The sequence below is a fragment of the Tachyglossus aculeatus genome, chromosome 7, assembly GCF_015852505.1.
Source record: "Tachyglossus aculeatus isolate mTacAcu1 chromosome 7, mTacAcu1.pri, whole genome shotgun sequence".
NCBI lineage: Eukaryota > Metazoa > Chordata > Mammalia > Monotremata > Tachyglossidae > Tachyglossus > Tachyglossus aculeatus.
In genome coordinates, this window is record NC_052072.1 from 28,913,957 (window position 1) to 28,938,559 (window position 24,603).

The 24,603-nt window shown below is 44.6% G+C and overlaps 1 protein-coding gene and 1 non-coding gene across 8 annotated transcripts in view; one reads left to right on the plus strand and one right to left on the minus strand.

Annotated features, from left to right (window-relative positions):
• Positions 1-24,603, minus strand: part of PPP1R12B (protein phosphatase 1 regulatory subunit 12B) — a 282,648-nt gene that overhangs the window by 232,620 nt on the left and 25,425 nt on the right. The window lies entirely within an intron of this gene.
• TRNAD-GUC lies at positions 20,407-20,478 on the plus strand. Its single transcript has one exon. It is a non-coding gene; the product is annotated as a tRNA-Asp (tRNA).

The following is a 24,603-nucleotide window of genomic DNA, read 5'->3' on the forward strand; positions in this document are numbered from 1 at the left end:
AATTTCCCCAGGTCACAGAGCAGACATGTGGCAGAGCAATCATCATCATCAATCGTATTTATTGAGCGCTTACTGTGTGCAGAGCACTGTACTAAGCACTTGGGAAGTACAATTTGGCAACATATAGAGACAGTCCCTACCCAACAGTGGGCTCACTGTCCTCACCCCTTGGGAGAATACAACAGACTGGCAACTATGAGTCCTGCCCTGAACCTAGTTCAGACACCTTCACCAGCTCTCCCTCAACATATGGAATACCCAATCCAATTTTACTGCACGCTCCCAAGCACTCGAGACAGTGCTCTGCACCCAGTAAGTGTGCAATAAATTATAGTGATCGCCTGAAAAATACCCCAAGATTTCAGACACCATCGTAATCACCTCCAGAACGACTGAGGAAGTGACTGAGACATCTTGCTGCTGGCAAGGTCCTACCCAGAATCTTCCTAGTCAGGCTACAAGATGGAAATATCAAGAGGCGATCTCAAAAACAGGACAGGCCTGGATGGGGGCAAACATATCGGCACTGCAAGGAGCTGGCACCTTGTTTACAGTTTATATTAATGTCAGGTGTGTACTGGCCTTTTCAGCCACAACTACGTGCACGGACGGGGTGGCCCCTTCAGTCAGTTACCTTCAAAAATTAAAGACAGATTAGATCTGATTTTATTATCAATCAATGGGATTTAGTGAGCCCCTACAATGTGCACAGCACTGTACTAAATGCTTGGGAGAGTACAATTCTGGACAGGAAATCTATCTGTTCATTGTTCTGTTGTACTTCCCCAAGCACTTAGTATAGTGCTCTGCACAAAGTCAGCGCTCAATACATACAACTGAATGACTTCAATGAACTGAATACAAGAGAATTAGTGGATACGAGTTTATCAGCTGTCTTCCCCATTAGATTAAGAGCTTGTTACCTTCAAAAATTAAAGCCAGATCAGATCCGATTTTATCATCAGTCAATGGGATTTAGTGAGCCCCTACAATGTGCATGGCACTGTACTAAATGCTTGGGAGAGTACAATTCTGGACAGGAAATCTATCTGTTTATTGTTCTATTGTACTTCCCCAAGCACTTAGTATAGTGCTTGGCACAAAGTCAGCGCTCAATACATATGATTGAATGACTTCAATGAACTGAATACAAGAGAATTAGTGGATACGAGTGTATCAGCTGTCTTCCCCATTAGATTAAGCGCTTGTTACCTTCAAAAATTAAAGACAGATCAGATCTGATTTTATTATCAATCAATGGGATTTAGTGAGCCCCTACAATGTGCACAGCACTGTACTAAATGCTTGGGAGAGTACAATTCTGGGCTGGAAATCTATCTGTTCATTGTTCTATTGTACTTCCCCAAGCACTTAGTATAGTGCTCTGCACAAAGTCAGCGCTCAATACATATGATTGAATGACTTCAATGAATGAATACAATACAAAGGAATTAGTGGATACGAGTTAATCAGCTGTCTTCCCCATTAGATTGAGAGTTTGTTACCTTCAAAAATTAAAGACAGATCAGATCTGATTTTATTATCAATCAATGGGATTTAGTGAGCCCCTACAATGTGCACAGCACTGTACTAAATGCTTGGGAGAGTACAATTCTGGGCTGGAAATCTATCTGTTCATTGTTCCAAGCACTTAGTATAGTGCTCTGCACAAAGTCAGCGCTCAATACATACGATTGAATGACTTCAATGAATGAATACAATACAAAGGAATTAGTGGATACAAGTTAATCAGCTGTCTTCCCCATTAGATTGAGCTTGTTACCTTCAAAAATTAAAGACAGATCAGATCTGATTTTATTATCAAGCAATGGGATTTAGTGAGCCCCTACAATGTGCACAGCACTTAGTACAGTGCTCTGCACAAAGTCGGCACTCAATACATACGACTGAATGACTTCAATGAATTGAATACAAGAGAATTAGTGGATACGAGTTTATCAGCTGTCTTCCCCATTAGATTAAGAACTTGTTGAGGGTAGGGACTTGGTAGCCTCTTGTTCTTGTAACCCCATAATCCTAGGACAGTGCTGTGCATACTTTTGGTGCTCAATAAATGTGTGATTGGGGATGGGAAGGCAAGCAGCAGGGGCTTAATGATAACATTAACCACTTAATGGGATACAGGTTGGTGTAATATTTGCATCTGCAAAATGCACCTATGTCGGGGCACCTCAGAAGTAAGCTACAAGGCAGAGATTGTATCGGAAAGGTTTCATACAGCTCCTAGCCCACTGCTACTCGAAACATATCACACATCAACTTAAATAAAGAATAGCACTCAGCACAGTGCTCTACACACGGTAGCCACTCAATAAGTACCACTGATGATGGAGTACAGGAGCCCAAATCAAACGGAGAAAAATATCCCGTTGTCTGGCCCTAGACTCAGTTGTGTCAGGGAGTTCCCAGTGGACTGTAAGCTCTAAATCGTAAGCTAGCTGTGGGCAGGGGATGTGTCTGTTATATTGTCATATTATACTCTCCCAGACACTTACACACAGTAAGCGCTCAATATGACTGATTGATCGGATAAAGCGAGTCAATTAACAGGAGGGAGGGTCAGGCAGCACTATGTGAAAAGGGCTCTTCAGATGCCCTTCCAGACTCGTTGTTTATTATCGCTTCACCTGCCCGGACGCCGAAAGGGCGGGCGCGCCAATGAGTGGATCAAATGTTATTATTATTATTGTTGTTGTTATTATTATTATTATTATTATCAAAATGTTCCGTTCCATGCTCCTTTGGAATGGGTAAGTGTTGACGCTGTGTAACTGACTGCAGCAATTCCCAGGGAATCTGCACCAAATCAATCAATCAATCAATCAATCGTATTTATTGAGCGCTTACTGTGTGCAGAGCACTGTACTAAGCGCTTGGGAAATACAAGTTGGCAACATATAGAGACAGTCCCTACCCAACAGTGGGCTCACAGTCTAAAAGGGGGAGACAGAGAACAAAACCAAACATACTAACAAAATAAAATAAATAGAATAGATATGTACAGGTAAAATAAATAGAGTAATAAATATGTACAAACATATATACATATATATATGTATAAATACATGCATATGTATAAACATATATACATGTATATATACGTGTATGTATACATATACATACATATGTATATGTATGTATATGTATACATACACGTATATATACATGTATATATATGTATATACAGGTGTATGTATATAAATATACACAAATCCCTGGGCTGCCTCCCAGGACCGACAACTCGGAGCTTTGATTTAAGGTTCGGGTAAAATCAAAGGTGGTCTGAACCGGAGAAACTTCCCTGGGCTACCGGCATCCAAAAAGGGAGAACGCACCCAATATTCCACCATTTAACAACAGTATTAATGAGTGATGTCACCAGGTTTTCTCTGTCCCTCCTCTTTCATTCATTCATTCATGCAATCGCATTTATTGAGCGCTTACTGTGTGCAGAGCACTGTACTAAGCGCTTGGGAAGCATAAGTCGGCAACATATAGAGACGGTTCCTACCCAACAGCGGGCTCACAGTCTAGAAGGGGGAGACAGACAACAAAACAAAACATGTAGACAGGTGTCAAAATCGTCAGAACAAATAGAATTAAAGCTAGATGCACATCATTAACAAAATAAAAATAGTAAATATGTACTAAACGTTTTCCAATGGCTGTTAACACTGTCCAAATATTTCCTAACACAGTGTTGTGATGACCCAGCCAAGAGGAAAAAGTCTCAATTGTATTTTCAACACAGTCTTATAGATGTCTCAAATATCTGATGCAAAGAAATACTTGATACCACCAGCATCTGAATCTTCCTTGTCCCATAGCAGGGCATTGGAGAATTTCATTGTTTGGAGAAAGTCTTGCAGACAGTCCTTTCTCACACACTGCCTAGGCAAGGTGGCCTCTGTCTCTGGACCATGCCCTAAAGAGTCCCACCAAAGTATAAATAGCCCCGGTCGGATGGTGAGTGTCCGGAAATGGACCGCGAGTGAATGGAGAGTCGCAATCGCGGAGCAGGAGCTGAGCGGGAGCAGAGTTTCTTTTTGGATGAAAAAGGCAATGACCTGCCCCCTGGGCATCGGGAACATTTCAGGAAGGTTTCCGACCAAAGCTGAAGGCTCTGAGATGCCCGAGTCCAGAGATGGCTTCTCGTTAGTGCCCACTCAATTCTACCCCACAGTGTGCTTCATCACACGTTTTGGATTAGAGGTGATGGCAGCATCCGCCGGCCTGAAAATGCAATGTTGGGGAGAAAAGGTGGTGCGTACACAGGGCATAAGTGCCCCAACACGCAGTTCTACATCATCATCATCATCATCAATCGTATTTATTGAGCGCTTACTATGTGCAGAGCACTGTACTAAGCGCTTGGGAAGTACAAATTGGCAACATCTAGAGACAGTCCCTACCCAACACTGGGCTCACAGTCTAAAAGGGGGAGACAGAGAACAAAACCAAACATACTAACAAAATAAAATAAATAGAATAGATATGTACAAGTAAAATAAATAAATAAATAAATAGAGTAGATAAAGTAGATAAATAAATAGAACCCATGACCCCCTGACTCGCAGGCCTGCTTCCCGGCGGAAGGGGGCTAGGTGGGGGTGGCTGCAGAGTTTGGGGGGCGACCGGAGGGGCTCCCTCAGACGCAGGTCCCATTTATAGGAGAGCTGGGGGGTCTAGCCTTCCCCAATTTTTCAAGGAAGTAAAGTGATAAAATCCTCAAGGTATTTCTTAACAGGGCAGCCCGGGACGGAGACAAGGAAACTTTAGAGAAGTCTTGGAAATAGCCAGTCTCCCTTCCCCTGAGAAGGGAAAGTATACCTACCAAGTCCATAAAAAGATTCATTTTGTTCATTATAATAACAAAGATTTCCAGGAGGGAGGAAGGAAGACTTCCATTTTTGTGGTGAGTGAAACTTCATTTATTTAAAAGCCTGTTAAACAGTAATATATATAATTATATATAGATATAAAATATGTGTATATTTACATGGCCATTTCTTGGGGGATACATGGCACCTAGAACTTGGTGTGCACACCCCTAAATCCTCCATCTATGCTTACCACTGATCCAGAATAAATTTTCATTCTTTTAGTTATCCAGAGCTTTATCTAAACTCTAAGCTTATCTACACTCTCCTTGCCAAATGGAGGTCTCCCCGCTTTCCACCAACTGCCCAGGTGAGAGATTATACATCCTCCTTCAGTAAACTATTTTAGTAACTCTCAATCCCAGAAATCCTTTCCGGCATCCGCTCTAAATCCTTCCCACTGTAACTGAAGCCAAGTTTCTCTTGTTTGGTCCTGCAAGAGAAGGAAAACAACTAGGACCGTCCTTCGTCCGCTTCTAACTTCATCTGCTGAAAGTTTTCTCAGTTGTCTCTTCAAACCTTAGTCCAAGAAACCTGCAGCATTTGGAAGTGGATTTACTTTGAAAAGATCCTAAACAAAATTTAATGCATCCCAAATTTTCAATTGGGCTTTGTCAAGATACTGCAAGTCTAACGGGAATAAAAAATGGCATTTAATTACCAGAGGTTTCAGGCCCAAGAATCAGTTCAGAAGAATTGACTACAAGTCACAGGAAAGGAGGTCTTCACCCTAAGCTTTTCCAGATAAATACTGAAGTGGTGTCTTGTAGTTAGAGCATAAGCCCGGGAGTCAGAAGGATCTGGGTTCTAATTCCGCCTCCGCCACTTGTCTGCTGTGTGACCGTGGGCAAGTCACTCCACTTCCCTGGGCCTCAGTTACCTCATCTATAAAATTGGGATTAAGACTGTGGTCTCTATGGGGGACAGGGACTGTGTCCAACCTGATTACCTTGGATCTACCCCAGAATTTAGAACAGTGCCTGGCATGTAGTAAGCGCTTAACAAATACAATTTAAAAAAAATGAAGCTTCATTCTCTTCTGATTTTTTACTAGGCAATGGGCTCTCCTTAGGGAAGCCAGCCTAGGGAGGCAGGTGTCTGGACCAGGAATCTCACCGTCCCCAGGGCTCCATTTAGTCCCTGAGGCTTCAGAGCTTGCAAAAGAGTCGAGGAGCATTTGTAATAATCAAGACCATATACTCTGATGACTAAAATGGGATCTGATACTGGATTTTTTTCCCCCATGCTTAAAAGGTAACTCCTTGATAGTCCCCTCTACCAAATTAGAGCGGGGGAAGCAACATTAGAGGCCATACATCATTTCCTGTCACCGGCTAGAGGCTAAGATCTAATTAAGACCTCCTCAAGATAACGTCTTCTGTCGGCAATGCGCCACTGGGAACATGCTAGCAGAAATAAACCAGGGTATGTACAACCCTCCACCGTCCCTCGGGGCACAAATCACTATGAAAAAATGAACAGGCGGTTGGGGTTTCCTAGGAGATCACCTTGGATCGTCACTATGTGGTAAGCTGGGTTTGGGAAGATGGACCTTTCTAACCCAAAACAGATCACAGAGCCTTGACCCTCCAGAAGCTATTCAATCCCCCTAAGTTTTACAACTTAGGTCATATTGTCGAATTCCTCTTTAGCGCTAACCTAAATCCCTCTTGCTGCAACCTCGATCCTCACTGGAGAGTTAGAAGAGCTGGTCACCATCCCCAGATAATGATTCCAGTCTATGGACGGTCAAGTCTTCCCTTCTGGAAGAAGATGATATCTCAGTGAGAGAAAGAGGTAAGTCAGGGATTTAATCATTAATAATAATAATAAAAATTATGGTGTTTGTTAAGCACTTACTATGTGCCAAGCACTGTTCTAAGTGCTAGAGTAGATACAAGGTGATCAGATTGCCCCATGTGGGGCTCACAGTCTTAATCCCCATTTTCCAGTTGAGGTAACTGAGGCACAGACAAGTTAAGTGGTCTGCTGTGTGACCTTGGGCGAGCAAGTGGCGGAGCCAGAATTAGAACCTGCCTCCTATGACTCCCAAGCCTGGGAACTTTCCACTAAAGCCATGCTGCTTCTCATTCAAAAACCCCCCCAAACCCCACTTTTCTTTTCTCCCATTTTAAGGCAAAAGTTCCAGAATCAAACAAAAGAATAACTAGATCCAAGATGGCATTTTATTTCCATCATATAGTATTTGTATTCTCAGAACATTAGTTTCATATTCCTTTATTTCACCTCTGCAAATAGCTACTCGCCGAAGGTGAGTGACCATCTGCATCAGGAGTGTGGCTAAAAATGCTGGCTTCACTGCTTTTTTATTCTCCACGTATCCCCTGAGGAAGGACAGGCTGGTTAAAATGTTTGTGGGCGAGTAAGTCTTTCGCAAGGCTATCGTACAGGTCAATCTTCAATCAAGTGAAATGTCAATCTTGCGTATTGAGCCACTCATCTTCCAACCAAATTCCACTTCTCGTAATTCAATTAGAATCCAGTTTCCCCCCCAGCTGCTCTCAACAGCCCCGTAATGCTCCTGACAAAGCAGACTGCATCACTTCTGTGCAAACCTGAGACGCTGGAGGCAGCTATTCATAACGGCGGCACTCAACAGCCCAACCTCTCCAAAGGCCGAGGAGTTTAAACCCTGCCGTATTTTTAGCCTCTGAAATCCTGGAGCCATTTCTCCTGGGAGACCTTCTATTCTTTAAAAGGCAAAGGCCATTACCAGCCCATCCAAGCGCCACCCACGCCCCAACCTCATCCTCTGAGCACTTGAGAGAGAGAGAGAGAGAGAGAGCCAGAGAGAAAGTCACGGTAAAAGACAAATCAGGCCTCAAATATGATTTCAATGTGGCAGAAGTAAAATCTCAAGATGGAAATGAAGATGGTCCCACTCCACCACCATGATCCAGTCAGAGCCCTGAGTATCTCTTCTCTCCACTGTAAAGACTGTGAGCCCGCTGTTGGGTAGGGACTGTCTCTATATGTTGCCAACTTGTACTTCCCAAGCGCTTAGTACAGTGCTCTGCACACAGTAAGCGCTCAATAAATACGATTGATTGATTAAAAGGCAAAGGCCACTACGAGCCCGTCCAAGCGCCACCCACGCCCCAACCTCATCCTCTGAGCACTTGAGAGAGAGAGAGAGAGCCAGAGAGAAAGTCACGGTAAAAGACAAATCAGGCCTCAAATATGATTTCAATGTGGCGGAAGTAAAATCTCAAGATGGAAATGAAGATGGTCCCACTCCACCACCATGATCCAGTCAGAGCCCTGAGTATCTCTTCTCTCCACTGTGAAGACTGTGAGCCCGCTGTTGGGTAGGGCCTGTCTCTATATGTTGCCAACTTGTACTTCCCAAGCGCTTAGTACACTGCTCTGCACACAGTAAGCGCTCAATAAATACGATGGATGATGATGATGATGATCTAGCCAACGGTAGAATGAAACCGGCCAAGTGTGATCCTGGAAAGGAGGAAGATCTTAACGGGCAGAATGCCTGAGTTAGAGGCACTGACGCAGGGGTTTCTAGTCCTAATTCTACGTGGCTAAGGATAAACCAATCACCATTCTTCACCTCAGTTTCCCCCCCCCTTACTATGCGGCTGCTATTACCAGTCCTATGTCGGACAACTAGGGATGTACTATGCAACAGTTTTCTAAATTTTGGTCCACTGATGGGGTGTATCGCTCCTAGACGTGCTATTAGCCGCAGCGTGGCTCAGTAGAAAGAGCCCAGGCTTTGGAGTCAGAGGTCATGGGTTCAAATCCCAGCTCTGCCCATGTCAGCTGTGTGACTTTGGGCACGTCACAACTTCTCTGTGCCTCAGTTACCTCATCTGTAAAATGGGGAAGAGGACTGTGAGCCCCCTGTGGGACAACCTGATCACCTTGTAACCTTCCCAGCGCTTAGAACAGTGCTTTGCACATAGTAAACGCTTAATAAATGCCACTATTATAATTATTATTATTATTATTAGCCAGAGACAGCATCAAGTGACACCTCTCCACACTGTCCAAACAGGTCCTGTGGACAACTTGACCTGGCGGGCAAGATGGGGCCCAAGCCAACTTAATGTGTATCATTAGAGGTTTTGTGTTTTCCACGCCGCCTCTTTACCTCCATTACTGTGGATCACAGGGAGGTGACTGGCATTTTTAGACTGTGAGCCCACTTTTTAGACTGTGAGCCCACTGTTGGGTAGGGACTGTCTCTATATGTTGCCAACTTGTACTTCCCAAGCGCTTAGTACAGTGCTCTGCACACAGTAAGCGCTCAATAAATACAATTGATTGATTGATTAATATCATCACTATGACTATTGAACATGTTAAGCACTTCATTCATTTATTCAATTGTATTTATTGAGTGGTTAATGTGTGCAGGACAATGTACTAAGCACTTCGGAGAGTACAATACAATAATGAACAGGGTGGCTCAGTGGAACCAATAATGAAGCAGCGTGGCTCAGTGGAAAGAGCCCGGGCTTTGGAGTCAGAATTCATGGGTTCGAATCCCGGCTCTACCAATTGTCAGCTGTGTGACTTTGAGCAAGTCACTTCACTTCTCTGTGCCTCAGTTCCCTCACCTGTAAAATGGGGATTAAGATTGTAAGCCCCCCGTGGGACAGCTGATCATCTTGTAACCTCCCCAGCATGTAGAACAGTGCTTTGCACGTAGTAAGTGCTTAATAAATGCCATCATTATTATTATTATTATTATTATAAATTCCCTGCCCACAACGAGTTTACAGTCTACAGTGGGAGAGACAGACATTAATATAAAATAAATTACAGATATATACGTAAGTGCTGCGGGGCTGTGATGGGGGGAAGAACAAAGGAAGTAAGTCAGGACGACGTAGAAGGGAATAGGAGAAGAGGAAAAGTGGGAGTTTAGTCAGGGAAGGCCTTTTAGAGGAGATGGGCCTTCAATAAGGCTTTGAAAGCGGGAAGAGTAATTGTCTGTCGGATTTGAAGAGGGAGGGCATTACAGGCCAGAGGCAGGACGTGGATGAGGGGTCCATGGTGAGGTAGACGAGCCTGAGGTGCAGTGAGCTGATGTGTCAGGCACTGTACTAAGCGCTGGGGTAGATACAAGCTAGTCTGGCTGGACAAAGTCCCCGTCTCACATGAGGCTCATGGTCTTTATCCTCATTTTACAGATGAAGGAACTGAGGCACAGGGAAGTGAAGTCACTCGCCCAAGATCATCATCATCATCAATCATATTTATTGAGCGCTTACTGTGTGCAGAGCACTGTACTAAGCACTTGACATAGCAGACATGTGGCAGAGCCAGTTCTCTGTCACAATTCAATTGGGAGAATTCCCAATTCTCCCAGGCCCGTGCTCTGTCCAAGAGGCCACGATGCTTCCCTTCTCTCCAACCAATTCGGAAGCTTCTACTGGGTCTCATTTCAGCTGCATCGTGGGTCAAGAATGAAGTCTTGCCAACTTGTACTTCCCAAGCGCTTAGTACAGTGCTCTGCACACAGTAAGCGCTCAATAAATACGGCTGAATGAAAGTAGCCCCTAAAGCATGAACACTGTAATCTGAATGAGATATCCAAATAAAGCCTAGTTCAGAAAAGTGGAAAGGAAAATTTGGATTTACCGAGGGAGGTTGGGCATTAGCCTGCCTGGGTTAGTTAGAAGAAATACCATGGCCGGTGAAAAGAGCACAAGAATTGGAGTCAGGAGGCCTGGATTCCAATCCTTGCTTCACCACTTGCTTGCTTTGTGGCCTTGGGCAAGTCACTTGTCTGGGCCTCGGTTTCCTCCTCTGTAAAATGGGGATTAAATGCCTGTTCTCCTTCCCCCTTAGACGGTAAGCCTTATTTGGGAAAGGGACCGTGTCTCATCTGACTGTATGGTCTCTACTGCAGCGCTTGGCACATAGAAAACACTTAAATACCACTAGAGTTATTAGAAAACACTTAACAAATACCACTAGAGTTATTATTATTATTATTATTCCCAATTCTATTATCTGAACTTGGTTTCATCCAAATTGGCTGGACTTAATGACTGACATTGTACTGGATTCTGCATATTGAAGGCCCAAAACATACTGTTATTTGAATTATGTTCTCAATCTCCTGGTCTTCTTAAAATGTTCACATTTTCATAATCAGAACGAGTTTTTGATGAAATGGGATGCCCCTGGATTTCAAAAAAAATTATCTGGTACTGCAATACTCTGAATTTAGTGTGGATCCCCCTAAACCTCACTGTGTTTGCAACTAATGAAGGTAAAACTTGGAAAATTGTTCAGTAGTTTCGGATAAATGCCCACAGGGAAGATAAAAGGGTCCTTGGGAGAATCAAGCACAGGGAAGAGTCGGGTAATGAGGAAGAAGAATGGGAAAATAGATGGGGGTGGTGGGGGGAGGAATAGGAAACCACCATTTTTAAACCATCAAGAGTCACTTGATGGCCAAATGTAGGAGAAAGAAGCACGTTCCCAGTTTATTCCAACGAAACAGGAAGGAGGCCCTCACCCTGTCACATTCCCAAACCGTCACTTGCACCTAAGATAACAGAGGGATGGCTGGTCTAAATCAGGTTTTATTCCATTTTACAGTCCGCGATGCCCTTCTGAGAACGTTATCGAAGACGGAACCCGAGCCTGCCCAAGAAAAGTCAAGCCCGCCAAACATTTTGGCTTGAGGGGACCATCTTGAACCTCATCCTTCAGCCCCCTCCCCTCTTGGGGCAAAGCAGTCCAACAGAAAATCCAGAGGAGGATCATTTCTTGGACACCACAAGGTGTTGGGATGACTCCAATTAGGACAAACAGTCACTCGGCTTATAACAGTGTGATGCTTACCGCTGCCAGAAAGCCGAGAGCCCCTGAACTAGACGCCGGTTTCAATACCGGGGAAACTTTGCCCCTAACTGCTACGAGATTACCGCTCTATCGATCTATCGATTAAGCGCTTAGTACAGTGCTCTTCACACAGTAAGCGCTCAATAAATACGATTGATGATGGTCCATGAAAATCAATCATAATTATTGAACATTTACTGTGTGTAGAGCGAGCACTGTATTAAGCGCTTCGGAGAGCACAACACAACAATACAGCAGACATTATTATTCTTACAGCTCTACAGACCCCACCTTCACAGCTTCTTTTCTGAATTATAAATTGGTATCAGACACGACTGCACCTCGAGGAAGGAAACTGAGATCCAGAGAGGGGCAGAGCCTGGCCCTCTCTTTTCGACTGTGAGCCCACTGTTGGGTAGGGACTGTCTCTAGATGTTGCCAACTTGGACTTTCCAAGCGCTTAGTACAGTGCTCTGCACACCGTAAGTGCTCAATAAATACGATTGATGATGATGATGATGGCCCAGCTCCCACTGTTCTCGCCACAGTGTCATTTCTCAATCAGACCCCAATAAAATCCACCTTTGCCAATGGAACGCAATTTTGAAAAACAACAACTTTAATGTGGAATGCGTCCTGAGGGATGTGCCAAACACTGCTTCTTTTTCTTCCATTTTTCAAGAGAAAATGAAACCCAAAGGGGCATAAAGAAAGCACAGTGACAGGCGTTTCTTAATAGCAAGAGATCTCTATTAATTCCACTTAAACTAGTGTTGATATTCATATCAGCGCTAGTGTCAGTCTGCTGCTGGAGCTGGAATTACGATGTAAACACTGCTGTTGCTAACAAATTGCTACTGCTTTGAACACTGCTTCTTCGGTCTGGTGAAGAGTTGCACAGCTATTGGAAGGATTATACAATTGGGGGGAAATTAATCCCAGCGCTGTCAGCTTGGCTTAGTGGATAGAGTACTGCCTTGGGAGTCAGAAGGACCTAGGTTCTAATCCCGGCTCTGCCACTTAAAAATAAGAATAATAATAATGATGGCATTTATAATAATAATAATAATGATGGCATTTATTAAGCGCTTACTATGTGCAAAGCACTGTTCTAACCACTGGGGTAGATACAAAGTAATCAAGTTGTCCCACGTGGGGCTCACAGACTTAATCCCCATTTTACGGATGAAGTAACTGAGGCACAGAGAAGCTAGTGACTTACCCAAAGTCACACAGCTGGCAAGTGGCGGAGCTGGGATTTGAACCCAGGACCTCTGACTCCAAAGCCCGGGCTCTTTCCACTGAGCCACACTGCTTCTCTGTCAGCTGTGTGGCCTTTGGCAAGTCACTTCACTTCTCTGTGGCTCAGTTACCTCATCTGTAAAATGGGGGTGAACACCGTGAGCCCCGGTTGGGGCAGGGACTGTGTCCAACCCGATTATCTTTGATCTACCTCAGTGCTTAGAACAATGCCTGGCGCCTAGTAAACGCCGAACAGCTACCACAATTATTATTGTTATCATAATTACTATTATCACCACTATAAGGGAATGAACTCAATCAGACCCCAATAAAATCCACCTTAGCCAATGGAACACAATTTTGAAAAACAACAACTTTAATGTGGAATGCATCCTGAGGGATGTGCTAAACACCGCTTCTTTTTCTTCCATTTTTCAAGAGAAAATGAAACCCAAAGGGGCATAAAAAAGCACAGTGAGAGACGTTTCTTAATAGCAAGAGATCTCTATTAATTCCACTTAAACTAGTGTTGATACGGAGCAGGTAGGTGGGCCAGGTCTTGGGAGCGGACTTGCCAGAGACCCAAAGCAGGTTCGGAAACAATTCCTTTTCCCAGCATGGCGAGCGGGCGTCCCGGGGAAGGTGGCACCATGGGGTAGAAAGCTGGTCAACGAAGACTGTGAGCCCCCCGTGGGATAACCTAATCACCTTGTAACCTCTCCAGCGCTTAGAACAGTGCTTCGCACATAGTAAGCGCTTAATAAATGCCATTATTATTATTATTATTACACAAGCCGGGACTGCACCAACGAGCAGTCCATCGTACTTACTGAGCGCTTGTGCAAAGCACTGTACTGAGCACTTGGGCAAATAAATCACCAAGTAAATCTCCATTTGAGTGTTCCAAATGTCACTTTTATTCCCCAGAGATAAAGTATTCTTTGCCTAGAGTCAACTCAAACACATTTCCCATTCTTATCCCATCCTAGCAAGCCAAAATCCACTGACCCGTGTATCCTTTCTCTCTAGGGGAGGGCACTTTATTTTTTTGTTTAAGAGACTCACTTAAACCAAATGCGTTAAAGTCCAAATCATCCAACGGTGAAGCTCCCTTTTTAAACTTGTAGAAAGCGAAAGCCTTTCACGGTCTTAATCTTCATTTTACAGGTCAGGTGACTGAGGGACAGAGAAGTTGAGTGACTTGCCCAAGGGCGCACAGCAGACAAGTGGAGGAGCCGGGACCGGAACCCAGGTCCTCCGTTCACTGGGCCATGCTGCAGTCTACTCTCCATCTTCTCCAGTTCTGAACGAGATGGAGTCCTTCAGGCAATCAGCCAGTCTGTCGTATTTATTGAGCGCTTGCTGTGTGCACAGCACTGTACTGAGCGCTTGGGAGAGGACAATATAACAATCAACGGGCGCATTCCCTGTCCACAACGAGCTTCCAGTCTAGAGGGAAAGGGCTGGAGGATCAGCGGCACTCTGCAACCGGCAGGTTGGGGGGGAATTACGAACCGGCGCAGCTCGGACCTCACAGCGGGGACGATGAGCCGCACCAGGCTGGCGAGCAACTGGCCTCCCCTGGCCTAGAGCGAAAAAAGCAAGAAAAGCGCCATAATCTGGAATATACCTTCCTTCGTGACAATTTGAGTGTTTCCGTACCATCTCGCTCCTCTTGACAACTCATCTTGCAAATAGTCTCTCGCCCCTGGAGAGGAACGATCAATCAGGCAAGTAAAAAGGAAATACTTGTTTGCTAGCTCGGGTACTTCAGGGGAAAAGGGCAAGTTGGGAACACATCTTCTGTGGGTTGATGATAATAATAATAATGATGGCATTTATGAAGCGCTTACTACGTGCAAGTTTTCCAGACTTATCTGCGGAGTGGTTTACTGACTTTGGGGCGTGAGAAAGAGCAATTACTTTACTCCCCCTAGAGAGGTTCGAGTAATGAATCCAGGTCACACTGAAAATTCAGGGGGGGATGAACCTGGAGTCAAGAGAACTGAGTTCTTTATTATTATTATTACTATTAATAATAATGATAATAAATAGAAGTGGTATTTGTCAAGCACTTACTATGAGCCAAGCAGTGTAGTAAACACTGAGGTGGATACAGGAAAACATGGTTGGAGATAGCCCCTGCGCCACATGGGGTTCACCGTAAGTAGGAGGGAAAACAGGTATTGAATCCCCATTTTAAAGATGATGAAACTGAGGCAGAGTGAGGTTCTGTGACTTGTTCAAGGTCACGCAACACGGCCTCTGACTCCCGGGCCTGTGCTCTTTCCACTAAGGCTTTAATTCCAAGTCCAAACGATCTCCTAAAACCACAGTGAGGCCCAGATGACAGACACCAACCATCTCTCAGGGATACAGCCGCGCTCCCGACCCACATATTATTCCTAAGGACAGACACTCTTTCAGGCCAAGCTCCAACAGGAATCTTCCCAAAACAAGGGAACTTGGAAGAAGCAGGTCGGGTCAGCTCCACCAGTATTCTGTGCTGTGTTCTGCAACTGTTTGGGGGTTTTTTTGTAGTTCTTTGATCCTCCCGACATTGCCACTAGCCTTCTCAACTACTGGAAAATGGGGAAGAGCCAGGAAATAAAGAGGATTTGCCCCCAGAGGCTTAATTACAGGTGAAATCTTTCTGCTCAGAGGAGCGTGTGGCTGCGAGGAAAGCCCCGTAATTGGGTGAACCACAGCGGACTGTACTGCTGGACGGATTTGGCCTTGAAGGGATTTACAAGCAAGCACTGCGGGGGCCCGTTTGCCATTTTTAGCTCTGCTCCGGGCTGGGGTCCGCTGCCTAGTGGATCGCTGTCACCTGATTCCCCTCCACTCCTCCCAATCTAACTCCAAGAGGCCACCCTTTAAGTGCAGAAGGATCAAAGGCGTACTGATGCCGCAGAGGAGCTCATGTGATGGCCTCTGACAGATAAATCATCGGCTAGAAACCCCCAGCCGAATTCCCCCTTCCTCCAGCTCCGCTAGTGAGCTTGGTAGTTTATTAGCCCTTAACGTGCCCAGTACAGACGTTTCATTTGTGACTTTCTGATTTGCTATTTTACGCATTTATGAAACCAAACAGGAACGCTATTGGGAGGAATACACAAATCAAGCCACTGAATTTCTGCCTCAGACCATGATTTCAGCAGGGTACTGCGGGCTCAGGAAGAGAGACTCGCTTAAGGAAGAAAAACAAATTCCACAAAAGCAAACTGGAGAAGGGTTCACGTGGCTTAAGAGCAGAAGAAAAAGATCTGGGGGTTAGAGTGCAGCAAAAACTAAGTATGATTTGGCAGCTCTGCCACTGTTTTAAAAAGTAAACAAAATATTGAAATGATTTCTGGACTGTGAGCCCGCTGTTGGGTAGGGACCGTTTCTATATGTTTCCAACTTGTACTTCCCAAGCGCTTAGTACAGTGCTCTGCACACAGTAAGCGCTCAATAAATACGACTGAATGAATGAATATCACAAAAATAAGGCCTGGAGGAACTCTAAAATAAATTTCCCAGGATACTTTTTTAAAAATGGTATTTGTTAAGCACTTACCATGTGTCAGTCACTGTACTAAGCTCTGGGGTAGATACAAGCCAACTTCTAGACTGTGAGCCCATTGTTGGGTAGGGATTGTCTCTATTTGTTGCCGAACTGTACCTTCCAAGCACTTAGTACAGTGCTCTGCACACAGTAAGCGCTCAATAAATACGGCTGAATGAACACAGTCCACGTCCCACATAGGGCTCACAGTCCTAATCCCCCTTTTACAGATGATGCAACTGAGGCACCGAGAAGTGAAGTGACCTGTCCAAGGGCACAAGGCAGACAAATGGCAGAGCCAGAATTAGAACTCAGGTCCTCTGACCCCCCCAGACCCATGCTTTTTCCACTAAGCCACACCCCTTCCCACAGCGTGATCAATACTTGCTATTGACCATGTCTGAACCATGTGTCCAAGTCTCCCTCCTCCTTTGATTATGATGCCCATGAGGAAAAGAGGCTGTGTCTGATAGGATAATAATAATGATGATGATGATGGTATTTGTTAAGTGCTTACTATGTGCAAAGCACTGTTCTAAGCACTGGGGAGGTTACAAGTGATCAGGTTGTCCCACAGGGGGCTCACAGTTTTAATCCCCATTTTACAGATGAGGAAACTGAGTCCCAGAGAAGTTAAGTGACTTGCCCAAAGTCACACAGCTGACAGTTGGCGGAGCCAGGATTTGAACCCATGACCTCTGACTCCAAAGTCCGGGCTCTTTCCACTGAGCCACGCTGGATAAGGGAATGAGTCTGTTATACTGCTATATTGTACTCTCCCTTCCTCTCCCCCTCGTCCCCCTCTCCATCCCCCTCATCTTACCTCCTTCCCTTCCCCACTGCACCTGTATATATGGATATATGTTTGTACATATCTGTTACTCTATTTATTTAACTAGTACATATCTATTCTATTTATTTTATTTTGTTAGTATGTTTGGTTTTGTTCTCTGTCTCCCCCTTTTAGACTGTGAGCCCTACTGTTGGGTAGGGACTGTCTCTATATGTTGCCAACTTGGACTTCCCAAGCGCTTCGTACAGTGCTCTGCACGCAGTAAGCGCTCAATAAATATGATTGATGATGATGATTGCTCTGCACACATTAAGCGCTCAATAAATACCATTGACTATCTTCCTCAATAATTAGCCCAATACTTAGCCTAGACTAGGCGCTTAGGAAATGCTATCATCATCATTACTCCTTCCCGCAGGTTCTCGGTCTTGACGTCTCCATGACTGGACTGAGGCTCAGCCATCTATTCATCACCTTCCTAGAAATGGTGGGAGATTAGTAGTGGACACGGTGTTATGTACACCTAGCGTACATGACGCTTGATTGGGAAGTGACTGGGGAGAGGGAAGCAACACCCCATCAACCTAAAATGAGACGATGATGATGATGGTATTAGTTAAGCGCTTAGTATGTGCCAAGCCCTGTTCTAAGCACTGGGGTAGATACAAGGTTATCAGGTTGTCCCATGGGGGCTCACAGTCAGGGTAAAGGAGTTTCCATACGAAACTGTTGACACCCACCAAAGTCCCTGATTCTCACATCAGTTGGGCCTTGTAGCTTCAGAGCTGAGATTATGACACAGTGAACCTCTTTCTCTTCTTCAGTACAAGCCAATTAAGATGGCAGGAAAAAAAATCCTGTCTGCAAAACTAAGATGAATGGGGGGGTAATTGCATGATTACAGGCCGGGGATCTGAATGGTTGTATGAATTTGGGGTAGGCTTTCACTTTCTAAAAGTTTGGAAAGAAAGGGAGCTTCACCGTTGGATGATTTGGACTTTAACACATTCGGTTTATGGAAGTCTCTTAAAAAAAAAAAATAAAAGTGCCCTCCTCTAGAGAGAAAGGAGACACGGTTCTTTGGATTCTGGCGGGCTAGGACGGGATAAGGTAACCGAGGTACAGAGAAGTTTAGGCGACTTGAGCAAAGTCACGCAGCTGGCGAGTGGCGTAGCCGGGACTGCTGAACTGTACTTCCCAAGCGCTTAGTACAGTGCTCTGCACACAATAAGCGCTCAATAAATATGACTGACTGAATGAATGATTAGTACTCATGACCTCTGACTCCCAAGCCTGTGCTCTTTCCATTAAGCCACGCAGCTTCACATCCAAATACTCACATCCAAATGACCCTCTATGAAAGGGAATCTTTTTCTCTTTCCGGCTATTTCGAGTCTAACTGAAATGACTGCATGGAAGAGATGGAAAAACGAAGAAAACCTGCTAGAGAAAAGTGTAAAATGCTGTCCAGAACTTATGGAAAAGGAGCAGCACGAACAGTGCTTTGCACATAGTAAGCGCTTAATAAATGCCATTATTATTATTATTATTACTCCTGGCTGAATCGGACTCCATGGGCAGACACTTACAAAACACACCTATATCACTGTAAAACCCACCATCAAAAGGTGGTGTTTACTGAGCGCTTACTGTGTGCAGAGCACTGGACTAAGCATTTGGGAGAATATAACAATATAACAGACACATTCCCTGCCCACAATAAGAATGAGAACCTGGCTAAGTGAACAAGACTCCACAGGCAGACGCTTACCAAACACACCTATGTCACTGTGAAACCTATCATCAATCAATCAATGGTATTTATTGAGTGCTTACTTTGTGTAGAGGACTGTACTACGCTCTTGGGAGAATGCAGTATAACAGACACATTCCCTGCCCACCAGGAGAATTAAGGAAGGCCCAGACCATCTCTTCAGAAAATTGGGCAAATAAATCACCCAACAAATCTCCATTTGAGTGTTCCAAAAGTCACTTTTATTTCCCAGAGATAGAGTATTCTTTGCCTAGCGTCAACTCCAACACATTTCCCATTCTTATCCCATCCTAGCAAGCCAAAATCCAATGAACCGTGCATTCTTTCTCTCTAGGGGAGGGCACTTTATTTTTTTTTTTAAGAGACTTACTTAAACCAAATGTGTTAAAGTCCAAATCATCCAACGGTGAAGCTCCCTTTCTTTCTAAACTTTTAGAAAGTGAAAGCCTACCCCAAATTCCTACAATTATTCAGATCCCCGGCCTATAATTACACAATTACCCTCCATCCATCTTAGTTTTGCAGACAGGATTTTTTTTCTGCCATTCCCACAGCACCTGTATATATGCATATGTTTGTACATATTTATTACTCTATTTATTTATTTATTTATTTTACTTGTACATATCTATTCTATTTATTTTATTTTGTTAGTATGTTTGGTTTGGTTCTCTGTCTTCCCCTTTTAGACTGTGAGCCCACTGTTGGGTAGGGACTGTCTCTATATGTTGCCAATTTGTACTTCCCAAGCGCTTAGTACAGTGCTCTGCACAGAGTAAGCGCTCAATAAATACGATTGATGATGATGATGATTCATTGGCTACTACTGAAGAAGAGAAAGAGGTTCACTGTGTCACAGTCCGCTTAACAAATACCATCATTATTATTATTATTATTATTATTATTACAAGGCCCAACTGATGTGAGAATCAGGGACTTTGGTCTGTGTGTAAACAGCTTCAAATGAAAACGCCTTACCCTGAGCTTTTAGGCGCTCAGTCAACTCACCCCCTCCTACATGATCTCACTGACCTCCTTCTACTACCCCACGCGCACACTCTGTTCCTCTGACACCATCCTACTCTCTGTACCTTAAATTCATCTCTCCAGCCGTCGACCCTTTACCCATAAACAATAATAAATAACTGTGGCACCCGTTAAGCATTTACTATGTGCCAGACACTGCACTAAGCGCTGGGGTGGATACGAGCAAATTGGGTTGGACAAAATCCCTGTCCCAGGTGGGGATCCCAGTTTCAATCCCCATTTTACAGATGAGACAACTGAGGCACAGAGAAGTGAAGTGACTTCCTCGTTAGTATAGTGGTAAGTATCCCCGCCTGTCACGCGGGAGACCGGGGTTCGATTCCCTGACGGGGAGCGCTAATCATGAGAAGCAGCGTGACTCAGTGGGAAAAGCCCGGGGTTTGGAGTCAGAGGTCATGGGTTCAAATTCCGGCTCCGCCACTTGTCAGCTGTGTGACTTTGGGCAAGTCACTTTGATTCTCTGGGCCTCAGTTACCTCATCTGTCAAATGGGGATGAAGACTGTGAGCCCCCCGTGGGACAACCTGATCACCTTGTAACCTCCCAAGCGCTTAGAACAGTGCTTTGCACATAGTAAGCACTTAATAAGTGCCATTATTATTATTATTATTATTATTATTAGTTGCCCATGGTTACCCACCAGACAAGTGGTAGAGCTGGGAATAGAATCTTCTATTCCCACAACACAGTCCCTGATCCCGGGTGGGGATCACAGTTTCAATCCCCATTTTACAGATGAGATAACAGGCACAGAGAAGTGAAGAATCCAGGACCTTCAGACTCCCAGACTGATGCTCTAACCACTATCCCACACTGCTTCTCATCCATGTCCTCCCTTGGGCCTTCCCCATCATATCCAACAGTTCACCACACTCCCCACCATCGCGATCCTTCTACAATAACATAGCATCCAAGAGGTCATCCCAAATTACTTCCCCGTCCCCCATCCATTGGCTGTGAGAAGCAGCATGGCACAGTGGACAGAGCTTGGGCATGGGTTCTAATCCCGGTTCTGCCACTCGCCTGCTGTGTGACCTTGGGTAAGTCACTTGACTCCTCTGTGCCTGGTACCTTATCTGTAAAATGGGGACTGTGGGAAGCAGCGTGGCTCAGTGGAAAGAGCCCGGGCTTTGGAGTTAGAGGTCATGGGTTCAAATCCCAGCTCCGCCACTTGTCAGCTGTGTGACTTTGGGCAAGTCACTTCACTTCTCTGGGCCTCAGTTACCTCATCTGGAAAATGGGGATTAAGACTGCGAGCCCCCTGTGGGACAACCTGATCACCTTGTAAACTCCCTAGCATTTAGAACAGTGCTTGGCACATAATAAGCGCTTAATAAATGCCAGTATTATTATTATTATTGAGAATGAGAGTCCCATGTGGGACAAGGGACTGCGTCCAATCCAATTGGGCTTGTCTCCACTCCAGCGCTTAGTAATAATAATAATAATAGTAATAATAATGGCATTTATGAAGCGCTTACTATGTGCAAAGCACTGTTCTAAGCGCTGGGGAGGTTACAAGGTGATCAGGTTGTCCCATTGGGGGCTCACAGTCATCATCCCCATTTTACAGATGAGGTAACTGAGGCTCAGAGAAGTTACGTGACTTGCCCAAGGTCACGCAGTAGACAAGTGGTGTAGCCGGGATTCAAACCCATGACCTCTGACTCCAAAGCCCGTGCCCTTTCCACTGAGCCACGCTGCTTCTCTAGTGCCTGGCACACAGTAAACACTTAACAAATACCACAACCATTATTATTATTATTTCAATCTCACCCCATCCATATACTTTACTTTTCCCCCTAAACATAATTCATTTTAACGTCATGGGAGTCAGACGTTAAAAAAAAGCTTGAAGCTTTTATTTTTGGGGGGGTGGTCCAGTGAATGTCACGATGATTGTGTCAAAGGTTAGTTTTGAATTCTGATCAGAACTCGAGCTGTGGACTGTAAAGTGCTTAACAAATGCTATTGTTATTATTAGTATTATTACAAATGCACATATCTGTAATTTATTTATTTATATTAATGTCTGGCTCCCCCTCTAGACTGTATGCTTCTTGAGGGCAGGGAATGTGTCTGTTGTTGTGTTGTACTCTCCCAAGTGCATAGTACAGTGCTCTTCAAACAGTAAACGCTCAGTGAATGCAACTGAAAAAATGAATTAAGTGCTTGGGAGAGTGTGTTACAAATCAGGTGGAAGACAAGATCCCTGCCCATGAAGAACTTACAGGGTAGAGAGGCGGACATTAAAATATATTACAGATAGGGAAATGGGAGAGTATGAGATGTACACAGATGCTGAGGGACAGGGGGAATAATAATATTATAATAATAATAATGGCATTTATTGAGCGCTTACTATATGCAAAGCACTGTTCTAAGCGCTGGGGAGGTTACAAGGTGATCAGGATTTCCCATGGGGGGCTCACAATCTTAATCCCCATTTTACAGATGAGGTAACTGAGGCACAAAGAAGTTAAGTGACTTGCCCAAAGTCACACAGCTGACAATTGGCAGAGCCGGGATTTGAACCCGTGACCTCTGACTCCAAAACCCGTGCTCTTTCCACTGAGCCACACTGCTTCTCCAGCAGGGAAAAAGGAATAGAAGTGCTTAGGGGGTCCAGATTTGAGTGTCCAGGCGAGACAGGGGGGAGTACAGGTAGAGGAAATGAGGGGAAGGTCTCCTGGAGGAGATGTCATTTAATTAGGCTTTGAAAAGGGGAAGAGTGGGGGTCTGCCAGATCTGAAGGGGGAAGGAATTCCAGGAAAGAGGGATGATGTGGGCAAGGGATCAGTGACATGAAAAATGACAACAAGGTACAGCGAGCAAGGTGGCATAAGCGCTTAGTACAGTGCTCTGCACACAGTAAGCGCTCAATAAATACGATTGAATGAATTAGAGAAGCAAAGTGGGTTGCTGGAGATCAGCAAGGAAAGGTAGGAGTGGGAGAGCTGAATGTCTCCCCCCCTTCTAGACTGTGAGCCCGTCGTTGGGTAGGGAATGTCTCTGTTGCTGAGCTGTAATAATAATAATAATAATAGCATTTATTAAGCACTTACTATGTGCAAAGCACTGTTCTAAGCGCTTACAAGGTGATCAGGTTGTCCCACGGGGGGCTCACAGTCTTCATCCCCATTTTACAGATGAGGTCACTGAGGCACAGAGAATTTAAGTGACTTGCCCAAAGTCACACAGCTGACAATTGGCAGAGCCGGGATTTGAACCCATGGCCTCTGACTCCAAAGTCCGAGCTCCTTCCATTGAACCACGCTGCTTCTCTTTCCGAGAGCTTAGTACAGTGCTCTGCACACAGTAAGCGCTCAATAAATACGACAATGAATGAATGAATGCCTTAAAGCCAATGGTGTGGAGTTCTTGTCTGACGCGGAAATGGATGGGCAACCACTGGAGATTTTTGAAGAGTGAGGAGATGCGGATAGAGTGGTTTGTCAGAAAATCAATTTGGCAGCAGAGTGAAGTAGGGACTGGAGGCGGGAAGGACATGAGGCAGGGAGGTCAGCGAAGAGGGTGATGCAGTAGTCAAGGCAGGATGTGATAAGCGCTTGGTTCAGCACTGGAGCAGTTTGGATGGAGAGGAAAGAGAAGGTAGAACCGACAGGATTTGGTGGCCGACTGAATATGCAGGTTGAATGACATAAGTTGAGGATAATGCCGAGTTTACCATGTGGAGAGCCACAAAGACTGATTGTGGCTGACCAGGACTTGATATTTAATGGGCACTAATGTAGTATGAGGCACACAAAAGGAATGGTAAGCAATGAGGCATACTGAAAGAGTCCGAGGACCTGGGTTCTAATCCCAGCTCCACCACGTACTTGCTGCATAACCTTGGGCAAATCAGGTCACTTTCATGTTCCCTCACCTGCAAGATGGGGTTTCAAAACCTGCTCTCTCTCCTACTTAGAGGAGTAGTAGTAGTAGTAGCAGTAGTAGTAGTAGTAGTAGTAATAAACAGAGGTTCCACCAATAATGAAATTTTTGACGGCTTTTTCCAAAAGTTGCAGAAAATACTACCAAGTCGAACAATTTATAAAAGCAGCCAGCCCCCATTCAGAAAGCGTAACGGATAATCCAAAATTCTATTTTAGTCAACAACCTCCCTACAAGACTTTTTACCAGAGATGCTAACAAGTAGCAAAACGGAACAGCTTGTTTCATAATCCTTAAGCAAGCAAAGCAAGGGGCCAGAATAAGCCACAATCAGCCCAGGTTAACAACTGCAAAGCTTTGTCCAGAGCTTCAGATTTGATTTCGTAAAAGAAAACAGGTTCATGTTGTTACATTTTATATGGTACTCTCCCATGTGCTTGGTACAGTGCTCTGCAGCCAGTAAATAAGTCAATAACTACCCTTGATTAATTGACTGACTGATGTCGAGATCACCAAAACTACTTGCATTAGGGAAGAATGAATTCCCTCCATATACTGACTCC